Source organism: Austrofundulus limnaeus, unplaced genomic scaffold, assembly GCF_001266775.1.
Source record: "Austrofundulus limnaeus strain Quisiro unplaced genomic scaffold, Austrofundulus_limnaeus-1.0 Scaffold89, whole genome shotgun sequence".
Lineage (NCBI taxonomy): Eukaryota > Metazoa > Chordata > Actinopteri > Cyprinodontiformes > Rivulidae > Austrofundulus > Austrofundulus limnaeus.
The window spans coordinates 682,296-687,559 of record NW_013952491.1 but is presented as its reverse complement, the minus strand read 5'-3'; the positions used below and the strand labels follow the sequence as shown (position 1 = coordinate 687,559).

The 5,264-nt window shown below is 36.5% G+C and overlaps 1 protein-coding gene across 1 annotated transcript in view; it reads left to right on the top strand.

Moving 5' to 3' along the window:
- The window catches only part of kiaa1549la (KIAA1549-like a), a gene marked incomplete at its 5' end in the record, with an annotated part of 80,177 nt that extends 79,177 nt beyond the window's left edge, over window positions 1–1,000 (top strand). Inside the window, 1 exon segment of the mRNA XM_014012168.1 lies at window positions 511–1,000.
- Window positions 1,001–5,264: the final 4,264 nt, after the last annotated feature.

The following is a 5,264-nucleotide window of genomic DNA, read 5'->3' as shown; positions in this document are numbered from 1 at the left end:
TTTATGTTTGTGGTTGTAATGTGACAAAATATGGAAAAGTTCAAGGGGTATGAATACTTTTGCAAACCACTGTATAGAAATACTATTAAAAGTAAAAGTTAGTGACTCACTGAGTTGTGCTGAGTAGCTGCCATCTTGAATTCTGAACTCTCCCACTTTCCACGTTCCAGTTTAAATTGAGGATACTTGTGAACCTTGCACCTCCACCTGGTGGTGGGATACTGTCATTTTGTGGGTCAAATAACCAACATGCATTATGGGGGATGTAGTTTATGGTTAATGATGACTTATTTTGAGGCAATAATACGAAGCTCTCGCGGGCCACATAAAATGCTGTGGCGGGCCACATTTGGCCAGCGGGCCTTGAGTTGGACACGATTGGGCAGAAACTTAAAACTTAAATGATCACTGCTCATGAGCAGAGAGCTGAAGAACTGGTTGATAGAAGCTGAGATAAAAATATTTTGAGTTAAAGCAGAACATTTGGGAACTTTTTATGTTTCCTCCCAGGTGTTCCCGCCACGCAGACCACCTCCTTCCCTCGGACCACTCTGGATCTTCAACCCCCTCCTCCTTCGTCCACCTGCCTGGCCTTCATCTCTCACCTCCTCCTCAGCTCCTCTTGGTATCACCGAGTCTCCCTCTCTGTATTCTGAGCCCCTGGCCTCTGTCGGGTCCGTTCGGACCCTCATGGATCAGAAGCCCCATCACACAGGACTGGGGACAGCCCAGTGTGACGAGTTCCAGCAGCTGCCATCCGCCCAGCACTCGATGGCACACAGTGATCAGTACTTTACTGCCCCAGCCATGACCGGACCGGACAGGATCATCCTGGACTTGCCTGTGAGATCCACCACCAAGCCAGGAGAGCTGAACTGACGTAAAACTGTGTTTTTTTCTTTTCTTTTCTTTTTTGATGAATCTAAATTTTACAGCTGGAAAATCAGTGTTTTAAACTTGAGTGAGAAAAAAAAAGAAACAAAAAAGAGAAAAAAATCTCGCCCTGAGCTGTCTCAAACTTTAGTTTTTGGATATTTGTGTGCTTTTGTCTTAAATTTTTGTGCATTGATGATTATCAATGGGTTACTGTAAAAAAAGATGTAGTGAGTGCTGCTGGTCCACTCACTTTATTTCAAGGCAAAAAATCGATTTCTTTCTCTGAGGCAGAGAAATTGATGGCTTCTAGTTGTCTGTGGTTATGATGGCTTTTCTAATCTTTTGAGAACAAATTCTTAAACTTTTTTTTCTTCATTCTATTTAGTAATGAAAAAAAAGGAATTAGTCGCCATGTTCTGTCAATCATATGACATATTTGTCAGCTGAGTCAAACACTAACTACAACCCCCACTCCAACAGTCAGGATGTGTGTAAAATGTAAATAAAACCTGAAACAAAACATCATTTATTTAAAGTGGAACAAATTGAACAAATCAAATGCTTCAACTAAAGGATTAAAAACAAAAACAAGGTATAATTTTGAATTTTATGGCTTCAAATGTCTCAAAAACGTTGTTCCAGGTGCGTGTTTCCCACAGCGAAACATCTCCTCTTTCTTTTAACAACAGTCTGTAAATATCCAGGAACTGAGGAGACCGGTTCTGGACCCGGTTCAGCACCCGGACTCTGCTGCTGTGGATGGATGCAGTATCAGGTGTAGCATCGTCTTTGCTGTTTTACGCAAGGCCTTCCCTGAAAAAACGACGTCGTCTTGATGGGGAACAAATGGTTCTAAAACCTTGTCTGCATAGATGTAAGTCTTCAGGCACTAATGCATCCCCATACCATCAGAGAGGCAGGAAGCGTCTCCTGTTTCCTCTCTGTCTGGGTTAGTTTGAAATGATTTGGTTCAGAGTAGGTCGTCTTCATGTATGGCCTCTTCTTTGCACGATGGAGCTTTAAGCAGCATTTCTCGACATAGCGTTCCCAGTGTTCCTGAGCCCATTCAGTGATGTCCAGACCAGTTTGTACCAGTTCAAACTTACATTTACAGCTTTTTAGAGACATGTGGCTGCCTTAACTTTCTAATTTACCTCTTAAATATTAACAGTAATAATAATAATAATAATGGATTTCAAAGTGCTACATTAGAAATAAACATCTAAAAATCATTTAAAAATCACTAAAATCAATCAATATATATTATATACATCAAAAAGGTCTAATTTTAAAGTTAAACATTCAATTTTATTTTTAGTTTTTTGTGAATAAAAAACGGGTTTTATAAGATTTAAGGGTTTTTTTATGTTTTCCAGAGTCTCTTGGTTTGTTGGAGCCAGGGTTGTGAGATCTCGTGCACATTCGTTGGTCCGTGTTGCTGCAGCGCGACGTCACGCTGCTTCACGAGCAGTTTTTTTTTTTCTTTTACGTGAACACATCAGTAGTCTTAGAAAACAAACTGCTGTTTTACTTGAAAGATGTCTGCTGTATTCTGCTGTAATTAGAAACTCAGTTTTGTTTTTATTTGTATTTATTTTTTGTCTTTCTGAGGACGGGTTCGACAGCTCTGGACTCAGACGGGTCAGACATGTAAAAACGTGTCGCTGTACATAGCAGATGATTTAATGAGAAGATTTATGCAAGTGGTTCGGGAGGGAAACTTTGCTCCACATTAACGTCATTTATTCCCCTTTTTCTTTTTTTTTCTTTTTTTCTTTTTTTTGGTTTTTCGTCCCGGTGACGGATGGTCAGACTGTTTCTGTACACATTTCAGCATCATCTGAACGTGACATTTGAAAACCCGGAGAGTTCAAAGGTGAAGTGCGCTAACAGCCATAAAACAGTGGACATAATGCAATATTTTAGTATAAAGAATGTCAAAGTCTGAAAACTTATTTAACCTTATTTTTACTGTGGGGGCGGGGGATTCTTTGAGCACACTGTATTTAAAGCTTCTTGTCATTTAGACGTTAGTAAAGGAGATTATAGCCATATATAACATCACTTAGTTAGTTTAATGAAACAGCTGAGGAATACAGTGCTGTCTCAAAACGATACCAAATACTAAATATATTAGAAAAGATGACAATTAGTGTGGAGATCAATTTAAAAGAAAACAAAAGCATGAGCTTTTTTTAGGGCTAAAGTTTGACAAAAGAGTCAAAACAAAACAAGTGGTAGTAATAAATCCTACATCTCCGTACGCAGATTTATGTTCCAACTCTAAGTGTGTGTTTGAGAGGAAAAATAAGTTTTCATGTACGGAGGACCAAAACTGGCATTATTATAAATAAAAGCAGAAATAAATAAATGGACCAATAAATAAATACTCTTAAAGTGCATCAAATTTAAAAAGGAGAACTTTATCCCATGTTTTATGACTTAATTGACCTTTTTTTCTGGCTTAGTTCCAAAGAATTATATATTTTAGCACATTTTTTAAATCTTTTACTTGTACATGCATCTGTCTCTAAAATGTCTATATTTAATTATTTTTATATAATTTTTCCTACAAGTCTTTTTATTTCCATGAGTTGCTTTTGTTCAGGTTTTATTTACAAAGGCAAGGAGGAAAACTGTCTTTATTTTTAACTAAACCTTAAGCTAAACTGAGGCAGCAGCAGCACAGTAGATCTGCACATGGATCCTGCTCCTTCCTATCCGTTGACCAATAGAAGATGAGCTGACCCACGAAGCCCCGCCCCCTTATTGGCATAATGAGACAGAAATGCATAAAGTAAAAACAGCAGACAGAGAAATGTTAAAGCAACTCGTGGAAATAAAAAGACTTGTGAGAAAAATTATAAAAAAAGTTAATTAAACAATCATTTAAGAGACACAAATGCATGTACAGGTGAAAGAAAATAATTCAAAAAGTATATTTTTAAAAACAATCAAATGTAAATTATGTGTTAAAATTTATAATTTGTTGGAACTAAGCTGGAAAAATAAATATGAAGGTCAATTAAATTATAAAACATGAGGGAAAGTTCTACTTTTTTAATCTAATTGATGCATTTTAAATGTATTAATTTATTTGACCATTTATATATTTCTTCCTTTAATTTTAATTATGTCAGTTTCGGTCCTCCATATCCAGGAAGCATAACTGATCCAGAGTTTATTATAAAGGTTATTTTTTAAGCTAAGTGTTGGAAAACATTTCTGTAAAAACAAAATGTGGGGGGGCGCCTCCTGCAGAGTAATCCAGTCTTCTCTGATTAATCAGCTCAGCGTTTGATTTTATTTTTAGTAGTTTGACGCACTGAAACCACTTTGTTGGGAAAAAAAACTTGTGGCAATTTAGGGAAGCTGTTCTTCCACTTGAAGCGATGTAATTATTTAAATTTAGAAGAAAAGGCTGGGAAGTTGAGTTTAACGAGCACAACCGGTGCTTTAAATCATCAGTATTAATCCTCAACGTTTTTTAAAAACCATCTTCACCGCCTTCGTGTGGTTTTAGAGGAAACATTTTCAAACACATTTTTATTTTGTGTGTTTTTTTAAGGCAGCAGGTTGAAGGAAACCACAGTCCTACGTTGGATTAAATGTTTCCGCCCCACCAGGGAGACGGCGAGATGCTTTTATTGTCGACAGCTTTTGAGTTTTTTGTTTTTCCCTCGTTTTGAATCACGTCATAATGCTCTGACATCACGTTGGTGCTGATGATGTCACACCATCATCATTTTGGATGTTGATGAGCTCACAGTGACAACCATGAATGCTCTTGGATGTAGTTTAAGACAATTTTTGGTGAATTTAAACAATAAATACAAATTACAATTCTTGTCTTTGTCTTTTTTTTTTTTAAAGAAAATTTAATGTAATTTATAGATGTGGCCACTAGAGAGCAGCAGATACAAACAGCCTCACAGAGAAGCAGAGGCCTTCTGCAGGAATTCTTTATTATTTTCTGTTTCATTTGCAGGTATTTTTAGATTTTCTCCTGAGAGATGTATTTTTAGATTAGTTGTTAATAAATTCTCAGAGATTAGTTTAATTTCAGAGCATCCCACAAGGATTTAAAGTTCAGTCTGTGAGAAACGAGTGAACAAAGAAATCCTAAAATTCGGACTATTTTTCTTTTTGCTAAAATAAAGTTAATTCTGAGGCTTCTATAAAAGACACAACAGTAAAACTGAAGTAAACTATCTTGAAATTATGTTTTATCATAAAGATTTAAGGTTTAATCAGCTGAGAAATATTTCTAAATATTTGTAATAATTTAGGTTTCGTGCTTTTTTTTCTAAATTCTGCAACATGAACAGGTTTTTTTAGTTTGTGTGTGTGTGTGTGTGTGTGTGTGTGTGTGTGTGTGTGTGTGTGTG